This window comes from Capsicum annuum, unplaced genomic scaffold (assembly GCF_002878395.1).
Source record: "Capsicum annuum cultivar UCD-10X-F1 unplaced genomic scaffold, UCD10Xv1.1 ctg1001, whole genome shotgun sequence".
Lineage (NCBI taxonomy): Eukaryota > Viridiplantae > Streptophyta > Magnoliopsida > Solanales > Solanaceae > Capsicum > Capsicum annuum.
The window spans coordinates 671300-688083 of NW_025814925.1; positions in this window are offsets into that span (position 1 = coordinate 671300).

Consider the following 16784-nt stretch of genomic DNA (forward strand, 5'->3'; position numbering starts at 1 on the left):
TAACCAAAAGTTGCTTAAGACTTCACAATTATTTAGAGTTAAAAGCCTCAAATGTGTTAGCATCTGCTTATATATCACCTATGCACCAAACTCTACTAGATACAACTTTCAGACTTCCTAGGACTCTATTGAACCTTAGGTTCTGATACCAAGTTTGTAACGCCGCTATCCTGGTGCCCCAGATGCTACCCATTACTAACAATCCTAAAGGACTACTAGCTAACCCATGAATAGTACTTGCTATAATAACTGTATCATAACACTTTAAATGCAGAATAATGGGCTGAAAATATGCCATAAGGTTCAAAACTATAATACTGATATAAAAATGAAATATGGTATAACAATACCAAAACTAAATATAAAACTGAACATACTAAAGTCTGAACATCTAGTATGAAAGACTTTAAACTGTCTGAATAAAGAGTTGATGGGACATGTCCCCAACTAACTCCATCTACTGAACTGAATGTAATGAACAAATAAAATAAGATAACATCTTTGAATAATGAGGACTCACTGCTAGTCTATCCACTGAACGTCTAATATGATAAGGATAATCTGGATCTTGTATGTCTGAACCTATGGTATAAAACACCATAGCGCAAAAGAAAAGTATGTGTCAGTATGCATGAATGTATTGGTACGCAAAGTGAGGTAACACTAAATGCAAAGGTTCATATGCATGAACTATAATTGACTGAATATCATGAGAATAACTAAATGAGAATACATACATGACTATATAGACTGTAACTGAAATCATGAGGATTCTAATCGAACTAACTGAGTTGAACTGAGTGACTGTATGTGACAGCCCTAAAATTTGTAGAGCTATTTGAGTTCTATTTTGAAGACTGAGACTGAGACTATGGGTGGTAGTAATCTAATCAACATGCCCCAAATAAAGCAATATATCTGAGTTAGGGTCTAATCTATAACCCTAATTGGAAGGGTGTCAATACCGCACCACTAGTAAGGACAAGCTGTGAGTGACCCTCATCTGGCAGGTACTCTAAGGAGAATAGTGGGACCCTCGTCTGATAGGTTAAGCCACCTCATCAACCCTCATCTGAGAGGTTTTAATGTCTCAACCTACGGTGGCTATGTAGTTGTGGAATGCAAGGACTTCTTCTAAGAATCACACCCTCTACTGGCAGGTGAGTTCCCATCCTTGGGATCACTTAGTGCTGAATCCTACTCCCAACTGAATAGACATTGAACTGATTATACTGAGTTAAACTAGACTGAGTTCACTAAATTTTGTTGACTGATGGAATACTACTGAGTTCTGTTAACTATCTGAGATTACTGAGTAGAACTGGACTGATAATGAATTTATTGAGTTTTCCAGAGTCATGTAACTGACTGAATTCTACTGATCATGGCTTGACTGAGAGTATCTTGAAAACTGACCCTGGCTCTAGGAACACAGCTAAATTTTCGGGAACAAGTACCCCCAGAACTCGATAGCATGAAACTGACAAGACATGAAACTTCTGGACACATGACCATAGTCAACAATTCATAGCACAATCATTAGGGATTTTTCATGAAGTATTTGATATTCATAATCTTGTACATGTAGAGGAATACATTCAAATATATCATGGTTTCACAATTCTAGTCTCATGCGCATTCCATCAAACAATTTCAATGCAAAACAATAACATGGGAGTCACTTTGAACATAAGGATAAAGCATGAATTCATCATTTAAGCCCTAATGAGTCATAATGTATAAGTCTTGTTTTCTTAGGCATTTTATAAAACACCTTGTATGAATAACCTTAGGCTTAGGCATGAACATTAAATCAATACATCATGATTGCATAAATCAACATAATTTAATAGATTTCAACCCATATGCTAGCATATATTCACGAAAACATATTAAAGATTCCACCTTGGGAATCACACAACAACATCAATATGGTCATAATCAACCCACAACATGAACATCATAATTTATGATTTTAAAATAGGATTCTTGAGCTTCATGGATGAAAGAGATCCATTAATAAACACTTACCATACCTTAGAACGTGAATCCTTAAGGGTTCTTGAAGGAATTCTTGAGCCTTATTCTTGAATTTTGAAACTAGGGTTTCTTGATTTTGAGAGAGAATGATGAACTTTGGGAAAACTTGTGTGAATAATGCAACATTTAGGTCATTCAAGAACAATTTTGTGTTTGGGGATGACCTGGTTCATGGGAAAATGACCTATTTACCCTTGAAGATGCAGTCATTTAATGACTGAAAACTGGCATCGACGCGATACCTAATGCGTCGTTCCATGATCGCACCAAGCCTTAGTAGTGTTACTATAAATCCCTTCAACAATGTTAACCAATGTGATAGGCGACGCAGCGCGCCAAGATCGTGTTGGTCCACTATTTTGGGACACCAAACATGGTCTAAACGAGGTTTGAAAAATCCAAAACTTATTCAGGAACACCTATTAACCTCTCTAATCATGAATTAACAAAAATACGAACTATTAAAGGACATTAAGGTTGCAAAATGAGATTTCCAATTTTTGAAGGCCAAAATAAACAAAGTCTGGGAACTTAGCTAGAATTTTCTAAGTTTGGGACCCCTTGACAAGCCTAAAGGACTGAATTAAGCTTAGAAATTTGGTAGGGTCTTATAGGTAAATAGCTAAATTATCGGGTACAAGTACCCCCAGGACTCGATATTATAAATTAAGAGACATGGTATAAGCTTGAAACATGTAAACCTAGTACTTGATCATCATTCATTCATTGGGGCATTTTAACAAACACTTATATGGCATAAACTTGAATACATGCTAATATGATATAATTCCACTATTCAAATCACATGCTTAATTTATCAATCACTAGAAAAGCATAAAATAGGCACATAAGACTAATTAACATGTGAGCACACAATTACAAATATCAACTTCACAATTTGAAGGCTTTAGCATGATCTCACATGATAACACATATAATTCAATTAACCCCACATAAAATTTATCATGAAACATGGATTTGAAACCCAATTAATCATTATAAACATGAATATTATAAAACCCAACATGGAATTAATGAATATCATATACTTGTTGTTTAAAAATAGTTTCTTGGACTCCAAGGGTGGAAGGACCCTTGGATGAACACTTTACATACCTTAGTGCCTGAATTTTGAGGGATTGATGGTGAGTTCTTGAGTTCTTGATTTGAAATTAAATCTCCTAGGGTTCTTGTTCTTGAGTATTTTGAGGAATAATGAGTATAATTGCTCTCCAAAGGGTTTAATTTCATATTTTGGGGGATGAAGGTCATGGAAAAAAGACCTAATTACCCCAAGGATGTGGTCTTTTAATGACTGAAAAATTATGTTACTGGCATGCAGGCCGCCGCGCTACGTCGTTGGCATCAACGCGATAGCTAGCGCGCTGTATCGATTCAATGGAATTTGCACTAGAGCTGAGGGAAAAATCATCCATCGATGCGATGGTCGACGCGGCATACTATTTTGGGAACTCAAACATGGTCTAAACGAGGTCCGAAAAATCCAAAAGTCATGCGGGAACTCCTATTAGCCTTCTTGATTATGAATTAACTTGAATATCAATATTTAATCGACGTAAAGGTCTTGAAATAAGATTTCCAACTTTTGAAGGCTAAAATAGCACTAAGTTTGAATACTTAGCTAAAATATTCTAAGTTTGGGACCCCTTGACAAGCCTAAAGAACTGATTTAAGCTAAGAATTTTGTGGGATCTTACACGAATTGACGGTGTATCCTTAAGAAAATTATTTTTCTCAAGTACCCGAGGTTATGAAATATATCCTACAAAATAAATCAAATCGACAGAATGACGGTACCTCAAACTCTATTGAAAAATGATAACACTAAATAAGGAATATCTTCCAAGAAATTTTGAAGCCATTCAACTTCTTCATCGGTATTAGCTAATGTGATAAATTCAGATTTTATTGTAGAGCGGGCATACATATCTGTTTGAATAATTTTCAAAAGACTGCTTCTCCGCCCAAATTAAATACATATCCACTCATGGATTTTTCTTCATTCAATCTGGTGATTCGATTTGTATCACTATATCTTTAAATTACTGATGGATATTTGTTATAATGCAAAAAATAGTTTTGAGTATGTAGTAGACAACCCAAAACTTTTATAACTCTCATTCAGTGAGTTTGATTAGAATTACTCATGTACTGACTTAATTTATTAATAGTAGATGTAATATCTGATTGCATACAATTAAAGATATAAATCAAATTTCACAACACTCTTGCATACTCTGATTGTGAGTTATTTTACCTTCATTCTTTTGAAGTGCATAGCTCACATCCAATTGTGTCTTGGAAATATTGAAATGCAATGATGTGAACTTCTACAGTACCATTTTTATGTAATGATAATATAACAACACTAAACCTTGTGGATTTTTATGAATTCTTCTCCCTAAGATCACACCAGCAATGTTGCGCACACGCAAGTGTACATGGTCCACCAAAAGTAAACTGACCTTCAGAAAGCCAAGTATCAATCCCATAGATACTTATATTAAACAACTATCCAATTATAGTCTCATGATGAAGATTAAGCAAGTGCTAAGTAACCACAAATGTTTAAGAGTTGTAAATTACGAATAAAATTAAACAATGTTATAAAGTAAATTATTTGAACAATAACAGGTAGAACCCAAGGCTAAGTCACTGCGAACACTCCTACTTAGCTATGTAAACTCATTGGCTTAGTTAATTACGTTTGTTGTTGGATCACGTGGTTCATAGCATGATCACAATCTTTCGAACCTCTAATCAATTATCTAACTTAGCCTCACAACTACATCATTAAGCAGAGATGCAAGAACTAAGCTAAAAGTATTTGTATTCTTCTCATTATGTGCCTAATAAGGCTACTTAGGTATATTCCTATTCTAACAGAAAATCATAACTTCAATTCATTGAATGATTACGATCCTATTACATATAGCCCATATTCTATTCTATCATTCCTCCTTCGGACTCATGGTAGAAATATGGATTTATCCTAGGGTCGCAGATTTGTAGAATAGTTAAAAAAAGGATTCATGAACAACCAATAATGATAATAACATAAACCAAATCAATTAACAAGAAAAAATGTCATGTTCTTAGCCTTAACCCTATATGAGGAAATTTATCCACACATGGAGTTACAAAGAATCATAGTTAAAGAATCCATGTAATAATCCAAAAGAAAGCTAAAGAAAAAAAAAATTAAAAACCCTAATTTAAGCCCCCACAACCGTGTTTCAATTCTCTTAAGTCATCCAAGGTGAATACCAAATAAGTGAAGTATCCTATTTATAGTAGAATGAGATTTGCCGATTTGAACTACCTAGTGTGCCATGCCAATATCGTGTTGCTTAGCCAGTGTGGCATGATGCTATCATTCAGGCACATTGGTTTGGACAATTTCCCTTGCATCCACGGGTGTGTCATGCCCTTATATTAGTGGCTAGGCTGTGTGGCATGCTCCTAAGTCGACAAATTTCAGTTTTGAACATAGTATTTTTCATGCGTTTGGCCTTCAAGTTATTGCTGCGTGGTTTATCTTACTCTTCAATTAAAACTTGTACATTATTCCAACATAAATTTAAATATCTGAACAAGCTTTCTATATCATCAAAATCCATGAATTAGACCTTTAAGCAAACTAGAATCAAGCAAGACAAACTAGAATAGCACATAGCTCAAGCTAAGAATACTAGTTATCTCGTTTGAACTTTAATTGAACATTTTTCTTCGAAACTTGATTTGTACACACCTTAAATATTATAAACACTTTGCTTATTACTTTGATACTCATTTATACAATGATTAACTCATTACGCACACGAGAAGTCCTCAAAACTAAGCAAAATAAGGCTAGATAACAACACTTTGGTGCATAAATCCACCTAAGATCACCACCCCACATTTAAATCCTTGTTCGTACTCAAACAAATCTTCACCTTAAGCATCATATCAAGGGATACTCTACATTTTTACTGCAAGCAATACACTCAAGCTAGCACTACAATGACTACACAGATTGCAATTTTTACACTAAGACTGTCATATATATTTGGAAGCTCATGAACTCTACTTCCAAAAAATCCTAGCATCAAAAATTGACTCACCCAGTTGGCAAACTGATGCATATTACTCAATCAAAGAGATCATACAAATCACCTAACTATCATCAAACATGTGCCCTACCCCAAGAGAGTTACCTATATTTACTCACATAGTGCAATTTATCACAGGAATAGGTATAAGAATCAAATTATGCTCACTCTCACAAAAAATGGATATGCCACATAAGATGAACCATAGGATTTCCTTTAGTAGCACTCTACTAATATTAGAATTTTAAAGCTTATGATCAAATAGGACTTTAAGGGTTTTAATGTAGGCTAAGGGATGGGTAGGAACTATTTGGTCGGTAATAGTGACTATCTTCCCTAAGAACTTTAATACCTTACATTATAAAGTAAAATCTTCTCTAAACAACAAAGCTTTCACCAGCTCTACCTTCACACATCTCTTTTGTTTTGCCCCATCTCATTAAGCTAGTTCACATTAAGATAGTTCACACATAGAAAGGAGGGAGAATTCTTAATCAACACATGATTTAATTTTTTCTCTTCTCATTACATTAATTCCACTCCCAACACATAAACTTTTCCTACACCACTAGCTACTACTTTTGGGCTTCAAATTCACCTTTTTCTTCTTCGTTTCTACACTCCTTAACTTTATTAATTTTTCGACTAAAGTGCTTAGGATCTCTAGATCAAGTTATGGTCATTTAAAAAAGGGAAATAGGCTACCTATGAGGCTACCAAGGAAATAAGCTAAGGCTCAATGGGGCTAACTAAGATTATGCACAAGGGTAGGTAAAAGAGAATATTAACATGCTTATCAAAGAACTGCCTTTATCATCTTCTAAACCTATAATCTTTATTTCTCTTTGCACACACACCAGGAAAGTTCTACACATCACATTATAACAAGGAATATACAAAAAACTTCCCACACACATAGCACATCCTCAAATCAAGTTGGATCACTATAGATTCTCAACTAAGCAATTGATATGAATTCAAAATTAAGCCAACAATAAGAGAGAATCATATAAATGAGCCTAAGTGTCCCAAAAATAGTCATTTAACATAATCAAAATGCTCTCACAAACAAAACTACTTGCATCATGTAATCATACATAGCACATAGCAAGAACATCCTACTTGTTCCTAATACAAAAAAAATCAAATTACTCTTAAAAATGAAAAAGAATACTGTGTTCAAAGAGGGACCCCTTCGAAAAGAACCACAAAGAACAACCACGGGGTGGGTAAAGTGTGCAACTACTAGACTGGCACAAAAAATAAACTAAAACTACAAACTACCAAAATATAAGTCTTTTTGTATTTTTTTTTTCAAATTTACTCAAAAACTAAGAAAACAACTAAAGACAGACCCTATAGCATCCCTTCACCATAAACCATGGAAATATTTCCCACCTCACACTTAAAAATATACTTTGTTGCCAAAGTATAATTAAAAGTAGAGATAGAAATGCTCCTTGAGGCCTGTATGCCTTGCTAGTTGCATATTTAAAAATTCATAAGGTCATGTGGACCCCACACCCAGTCTTTTCTATGCTCATTAATTTAGATTTTGGGTACTTAGACTTCCCATCAACCTGTGACTCAACAGAAATAAAAACTACGTGAAATAAAATTATACTACAAAAATAAAATACCTAACTTAACTTCGATTACCTTCCAAGCAGTACCTGATTTAGTATCACGGAATGACCCAAATTAACACATATCAATTGAATTCATTCATCTTCTTCCTCCTACTTGATGGCTATCTTATCACTCTTTTTTGGTCTTTTAAGTGTGTACGCTCAAGGTCTGTATTTTTAACAACAATAGCCTTTTTTAGGCTTGTCAAATTTGAGCTTAGGTGGTGACTTAGGAAATTTAATAAGACTACATGAAGAGGTCATTGGTAGTTTGGACTCCACCACCCCACACTCATCATTTCCATAATTGTGATCAGGAATAAGTCCTTTTAATGGGAATGTGGATTGAGTGGTGTATAGACTTTGAAAACCATTTCTTCATTATCTCATCTCATTGTGAGAGTCCTCTCTCCCACATCAATCAAGAATCCTTCCATCTCCAAGAATAGAAGTCCTAAGATAATCAGTGCCCTATCATTTGCATCATAATAAAAAGCAATAAAGTCAGTAGGAATAATGAACTTACCAACCTTGATGAGTACGTTTTCTATGATTCCTTTGGGATAAACTCTACTTTTGTCTGCCATTTGGATCACCATAGATCATGGCCTCAACTTTCCCAAACCAAGAGTATTAACACTAGTAGGGGAATCAAGTTTATACTTTTCCCTAAATCACTAAAGCATGGACCACATGTAACACCCCACATTTTTGAGCTAGAATTTGACTATTGTTTCTACGTATATAAACTTTAATCCAATGATTTGTATATAAATAAAATTTTCATAATCATTTACCTAGTGTTTAAAATACTTTCAAGGTAAAGAATGTTCATAGAAAACACTTAGAGTGAAGTGGAGTTAAGAACTTTCGTTATCGACCAAATTTTGGTATTTGATTCTACCAGGGTCAACTTTGAATGGGTATAACTTCTATAATATATGGAATTTTGAGCCTCAAGACCCACTAAATTAAATATAATTGAGTCCTCTTTCCAACGCATCCAATTTTGGCTTAATCCGATACCTGAGCAAAAAGTTATGAGCATTTCCATGAGAAATCAGTGAGGGTCCATGATTTTGATGTATCATGGACCCTGTGCTCCGTGATAGGAGCCTGGCACGGACCTTGTGCTCTGAGATTTTACTATGGAATAGACCTATATTCAAATACACTAAAACCAATGTTTTTCTTGAGTATTTCATGGGTGCAAAGGTCCTTTAACCCCCATAACTTCCCCAATCTGTCATATAACCCTAAGTTCATTCCAAAACCAATTGAAATCCCCCAAACCCTAATTCTCTTTCTCTAAAGATTTCCAAGGAGGGATTTCTCAATCCTTAAGCATGTAGATTCCAAACTCAAGGTTATTATTCAATCTTCTTTAGTCAAAAGGTATGCGGGACTATCCTAACTCGTATGGGCGTAAGTTTAATATTTTAACAAGTTTTAAAAATGTATATGCAGTTATATGTAATGCGCTTTGGAAACAATTTGAAGAGCATGCACCATAAATCCATGTTTAATGAAACTATGTAATTACAGGGTGGGGGGGGGGGTCCATGAACATGAGTTATAGTTATGTGTACATATATAATGAGTTTCGAAAAGTGATTTAAGAGAATGATTTCTAAAATCCCCCTTGCATGTTGAAAGTTATTTTCTTAAAATGTTATGGGTTTTTCAAATAAATGATATAAAAGCTTGAATTTAAGCACTTACTATCACTTATGGATTTTAAAGTGGATTTTAGAGCATGAACTATAAGTCCCCATTTTTCAAACATGAGATTCATTTGTGACTAGTGTTGGGGCTGCTTTATGAATGATGATAATTCTTGAGTTCTAAATGCCTCTTTATCAAATATGCATTGTCATTTTCTTTAAATATATTCAAAGAGGTGTGATTATTGATAAATTCCATTTTATGTTAAATGAAGGAATTTTATGTCATTTATGAAAGAATGGGCCACCATATGTTAAAGTCTTGAAAAGAGAGAGTGTTTTGCATAAGTTTTATATGCTATTTGAAATAAGAACTCTCATGTGATTTTTTAATCTTTTGGTGGTCATTAACATACTTTTGAATGTGAAGGACTATGGATTTTATATGATATGATTGACTTACAAGTCTAGGTATGAAGATACCTATTATGAAGTGCCCTTGACATGCAAAATAAATAAACATTTTAAAGCATGAGGCATAGTTTTAAAGGACTAAAATTGGGCTTAAAGAAAGTTAAATGATTTTCAAAAGAAGGCATTTGAGTGTAAGGGTTGGAAATCGAGTTTTGCCGACACAGGAGACATAATTGATGATGGACAATGTATACTTGCCTCCCACCACTGGTGTACTAGAATAGTATGTAGGACCCCTGTAACACCCCGTACTTTTAGGCTAGAATCTAGACCATAGTTCCTAAGCGTATAGACCCAAACTAGATAATTCTTGTTAATATATGTGTGGTTATCAATCATATAATGTGGGAATACCTTTGAATATGAATTGAGGTCACAAAAATCCCCTAACTCTAAGACGAGTTGAAAATATTTCTAGCGATTAAGTTTCAGTGGACGTTTAAACTTGGATCAAATTTCATTAACCATAAATTCTTGTATATATCTCATTAGAGGTCGTACTATATATCAAATGAAAGGCCTTCGAAGTAGCTTTCCAACAATACCAATTTCGCCAAAATCCAATAACCCTAACAAAAAGTTACATCCATTTTCGTGAGAGAGGCTGTAGCTGTGCGCGATTAGCGAGCGAACGCACGTACCTAATTTTCAGGTCCTATTTTTGCATTTTTAAGGGAAATTTGGACCTTTACCTCACCCAAGGTCTGTCCATAACATAAGATTCACGCCTAAAATGCAAACTACACACACTAATTCAATTTTTCCTCTCAAATTAAAATCCTAAATACTTTCCCTCAAGATCAAGAATAAGGATCTTCAGTTCAAGACTCTAAGAAAAAGGTCAAGATTTAGGCTCCATCTATCAAGATCTAGGTTCCATATTTCAACTCTTATAGTCTAAGGTACGTGGGGTTTATCCTAAAAACTACATTGGCTTGTAAACATTAGAGCATGATTTAAAGATTATTAAGCATGAGTTTTAAGGGGTTTTGTAATCTATATTTAAATTATGTCTTCCAAATGTTTCAATGTTACTATTGCTTTGGCCTTGTGGTAGTTTTCCCTAAATTGATTTACATGTATATGTATATGTATGAAAATTGAGATTTGAGATTGTTTGAGAGCACAAATTATGAATTTTCTCTCGTGTATTGAATGAAAGTTTATGGTTTTATCGGAAAAGGGTTGAAATGCATATTTTACAGTGTGAAAGTAGTTTTCTCAATGTCATAGTAATTGAACATGATTTAGAGATGACGAGAGGGTGTTTCTTGAGATATCTATATTTTGTGTTAAAGTGAAAGAAATGCATGAAATTAAGAATTTTGACATGACCACCTTTGTTTATTGAATCGTTGATAAAGAAAATTGCTTGCATGGTTTCACATGAGTTTTAAAGAATGAGTTTCTTGAAAATAATTGTTAATATGGTGGTCCTGAATTTCATGATTTGAGAATAGATACATAATTTGCTATAAATGGCTCAGAGAATGTGACTTGTAAGTCCAAGATAAGACGATACCATGTAAATATATGCCATAACAGAACTAGAGTCTTTAGAGTTTGATTTTCAAAGATTGCATGCTGTAAAAAATTTAAAATAGGATTAAAGAGAGTTAGGTGGTTACTCGAAGAGGGCACGAGTCATTTGACTCATAGCCAAAAATCATATTTTATCGATATAGGTATGTTACTTTTGTACGCTGGCGACAACCCTGTGGCATAGTAGAGATTCAGAGACTCCGACCCTTGCAGCAAACTTGGGTTGGGGGCTTAGCTGCTGAGTTAAGGGCAGATTTCATATAGCTCATGGAATTATAGAATTATAGGGTATACCACCTAGCGTAGAAGTAAAACAAAGAGTATGTCACAGAGTTCAGATGGTTTTATAGAGTTTTTTTAACTATGCCCATGTGAATTTTACTATGTGATATATTTATGAACCATTTTTAAATTGCTCTTATATATGTTGAATATCAAATATTATTTTGGGTTTGCTCTACGTACCAGTACAATTGTATTGACCCCTACCTCTCAGGGTCTGACGCTCAATCTAGCGGTTTGATTAAGTAGTATATCTTTCCAGACAGAAGTGTAGATTTCAGTTGGTGAGCCTTCTATGTTTTAGAAGGCCTATTTAAATTTCAAGCATTTATTTATGGTTTTGGTATACTGTGGGCCTTCACCCAGTTTTCAGACATCTTTGTTTCATATGTAGTAGAGGTTTCACAGACGGAGTCAGTTATTATTTTAGATGTTGTTGAATTGCATTCTTTAACATATTGTTGATTTCAGAGCATGACCATGATCCCATACTCAGTTATATTTCCGCATTTCTTTTTTGTATATGAATGGTGATGTGATTACAAGTTAGAGGGGCATCTGGGCCTGCATGGTTTGGATTAATCGTCATGGACAGGGCCTTGGTTTGGGTCTTGATAAACTTGGTATCAATGCACGGTTCATGATCCCAGGGTATCTGCAAAATCCCATCGGGTAGAGTCTTGTTTATGGGTATTTATCACTTCACACTTATAAGTAGGAGGCTACAAGGCATTTAGGAATGTCTCTCTTTCTTCATCTTTTAGTTCATGCTATAGAGTTGGAATATTCCTCTTTCATACTCTAATTCGTGCTATGGTGTCGCCCATATGAATGAAAAGTTATCCTAATTATTTCCTTACTCTGGTGTTCCTAGATAATGCTCTCAGATTTACTAGAAGAAATTTTAGAAGTTACACGAAGGGCTTGAGAGGAGCTCCCTAGTGTGCTGTAAGTCCCTCAAGTTTAAAGTTGTGTCCTAGTTCTTATGAGGCGTTCAGTTAACAAAATAGTAAGATGTGTATTCTTAGGTCATTGAATATTGTGTGTTAAATTTCCATCTCTTGTGATCTTGTTATCATTGTGTTGTTGAAACTAAAAATCTAGTGAATCCGTGTGGGGCTCTTTCGATTCACTAGCATAGTTTCTTTTTTATTCATTTCATTTTCTGGTTCAAAACACAAAAATCAAGTCTAGTGAAGCCATGTGAGGCCTATTTCGATTCACTAGCAACTTGCTGTTCATCTTGTTGTTCTTGTGTTGGTTAGAACTGGGGGTTTAGAGGTGTAGTGACAAAAAAAGTGGTAAGGGCAATTTATTGAATATATGTAGCTGAATCATTTTTTTTACATATGATGGAGTCAGTAATGAAGTGATATATCCTTATGTGTTAGGTTAGTAAAAGGTGGAGAAGGAGTTATTAGTTAAGTTAAATTGTTGTTTGCTTGAAGTATGAAAAGAGTTGTTGATGGTGTTTATTGTGCTAGAAAAGTATAGGTTATTGGTGAAAGTACTTAGTGGATGAGTTTTGTTAATTTAGGGTTCCCTGAGGTTGTAAGAGGGAGTTTAGTTGAAACTTATAGAGCTATGAAAGAAGTTTAAGTTTATAGCTAGGTAAATACTAATAATGTGTAGAAGAAGGATGCATTGATGGATTGTAAATAAGATAGGCCATATGAATATGGCCGAATATTGTTGTTATGAGATTCTGGTGGGCTAGTGTTTCTTGATGTCTTATTCTATAACTTCCAAGTGAGAATTATATGTAAGGTGGGTTATTATACAAGAGTAAGGTTGACTATGTCTATTCTATGACTTTACCCCTTGACCCTCTTTCCTTTAGTGGTTGTAAACTAGTATTTCATGTGAGAAGGTATGAAGTGGATTTTGAGATATAATAGTGATGTCATAGAGGGGATTGTGATTTTAGGTAGTAGTTAAATGAAATGAGTATTTAGAGTTGTTTTCCCAATTTGATGGACTGGTACATTATGTTGCATGCTTTGCTTATTTAGTGGTAGATAATTGATGCTAGACTATAGGATTGGATTCTAGATGCAGAATATGGTGGTAAGAATAGTAGCTTAAGATTAATGAAGTATATTTTATGAGTATGAATTAGTAGGCTTGACGTGATTTGTGAAAGAGCATAGGTTGATAATTGATGAAAGGTTTAAGTTGTAATTGTGAGGTATATGTGTATATGAGAATGAGTATTAAAATGATGACTTGTGGGTGAGTCATTAAGTGGATAAGGGCGTAAGTATATAAGAATAAGTTGCCCCCCAGTAGTATGACATTAGGTAAGATTTTATGATATGAATTATGCGATTAACGATCATATGTTAGAAGGTTAAGTAGTGGAGAGTGTAGTTTTATGTGATAAGAATTGAGAAAGTGTATGCTCATGAGACTGTATGTTGTAGTTTGATGATAGTAGAGGATATCAAAAGTTAAGAGTAGCATTCTTGGAAATCAATGACTTTAGAGATTACCTAGAAAGGGGAATTTTAGCTTTTATGTGTATATGTGTTTTACATACCTGGTTTGTGTTCTAAATTATAGTATGGACGAGTCTGGTGAGTTGTTGTACGGTATTCGTTAGAATTGAATTGAAGAAATATTGGTAGGAAATATGAGCCTTGGGTATGGTTTTACAAATTTTGTTAAGTTGTAAGTTATGTGATTAGAGGTGTAATGCGGGTATTCTAAGGAGTTGAAGATAGAGTGTTAAGTGTTTAGGAGCGGGGATGTCCATGCCTATAATGATATTAGTCATGAGTTAATGACTTTGGGGTTAGAGAAAGTTGATTAGTATCCATGGGGGGGGGGGGGGGGGGGGATGTCCTAAAAGGAATTTAGTGCCTTTATGTTAAATTATTAAGAGGAGTTGTATTCATGTACATATTGATATCCCTTGCTGATAAGGAGTGTGAATGCGTACACTCATATGAGTGGGGGTTGTAGAGAGATGGCTACAATGGTTAGCAAAAGTTAAGAGTAACATCTACAGAAAAGCAAGGCCTTCGTGGTATAGATCATTAGGGAGAGTTGGAGTTTAAGTATATGGTGATGTCTCTTTTATGTTGAGAGTTGTGACTTTGATCTAAGGGGGAGATAAGGGATTAAGTTAGTTCCTAAAATTTTCTCATTGTGGCGAGTTAGGGAAGAGTCATGATGAACCTACTCCTATTAAAGAATGTTCCTCCTGCTTCAAACTAAGAGGTCATTCTGGTAATGCCTTACGTTATGTATCCAACTCCTACCTATGTCTAAGGTTTGAGCACTCGGTGTAATTCATGACATGTCCTGACTTCCAAACTAGAAAAAATAATATCCCTCAGTGATCCAATATTCTAAGCATCTAAGCTCTATGTGACGTTGCTCATGACTGATAAATCTGTGTCCCGAATCATGGTTGGTTCTAAGGAACTATGTTTGTCATATGTTGATGATTTATTTTATGTCGGGATTAGCCAAAATGATAAAGTTGTGCGAACTCATGACTAATTCAGTTCTAAAAATGGGAAGTGATAGATCCAAGTAGAAGTCCTTGCCAAAATCATCGACTTCATGAACTCTACACTCATGTTATAAGACTCATGATGTAAGCTCTCATGTTTCTCATTATGGTTGTCCTAAGAACTCGTTCTATGTTGAAATTGTGCAAAAAAGACTCTTCACTTGTGATCCAAATACTTGATATATGATATACTCTGTGCATGTACCGTATCTTCAACTCATGTCCCACCTTTAGTATGGAAATTAGTATATGTTATAATTGAATAGTGTTACTTCCTTTCATGATGCTCTTGCTCAGGTCCTTTAATGACCCTCTGTATGCTAGTATGATGGTGGTTGTGGAGGCATAGAAATATGTTAGGTGGGGGAGTAGATGTTCTTGAAGGTGAAGATTTTGATGTGGTTGTCGAGCTAAGGTTATAACTGAAGGGAAAACAAGGAGATGAACTTTTGTTGTGTGAAATAGCTACGAAGGAGAAATGTGGTGGATATAGTTTTGAGAGTGATTGAAATTGCTGGTCTTAGTAGGGAGATCCATGTAGTGGTTATAGTATTGGTTAGGCTTGAATGTTCTGAATGATCAAAACACAAACCTATGTGCCATGTGGTTAGTATTCTTTGAATTAAGACTTGAGATTGTTGGATTACAGTGATGAGGTGAGGTGATTTCTTAATGTGATGTAGGGTGCATGGCCCCGTAGTTTAAGTTAGCCCCTCTTTACTCTGAGTTAGGCTTGAACATAGAAGTATTATACGGATGCGTTACGGGAGAATTGTAAGTTGGGAATGATGAACTATGTTGATTAATATCGGAGTATAGATAACAAGTGTTGCTAAGTTTAAGTCTTTTTGTAGTATTTTGTAAAATGAAGAATGCTAATACTTTTGTATTCCGCGAGAAGCTTATCTCATGTCTTGTACCGATTTTAATCAGGCCGAGGACTCTTAGAAAAAGTTATGTTTTGCAATGTTTTGATCATGTGCCATAAAACACATGCCAAGATCATGTCGATGTCAAGTTTCATTGTCTCTGGTTTCGTGCTTACTCGTTTCCCTAGAGGTTATTATGAAGATCGTATGATACCTTTGCATATTTTTGTTGAGGAAAAATGCTCAAATCAATGTTACGTTCTTTATTCTACACTCTTAGAGCTTCAAAAGGTCCCTACCCATCATTTAGGAACGAATGATCCCAAGGGGGAGATAATGTAACACCCCATACTTTCGGGCTATAATCTAGACCGTCGTTCCTCCGCGTATAGACCCAAACTAGATAATTCCTTGTTAATATATGTGTGTTTATCAATCCTATAGTGTGGGAATACCTTTGAATATGAATTGAGGTCACAAAAATCCCCTAACTCTAAGACGTGTTGAAAATATTTCTAGCGATTAAGTTTCAGTGGATGTTTAAACTTGGGTCAACTTCCATTGACCATAATTTCTTGTATATATAGAATTAGAGGGACTACTATATTTCAAATGAAAGGTCTTCGAAGTATCTTTCCAATGATAGCAAT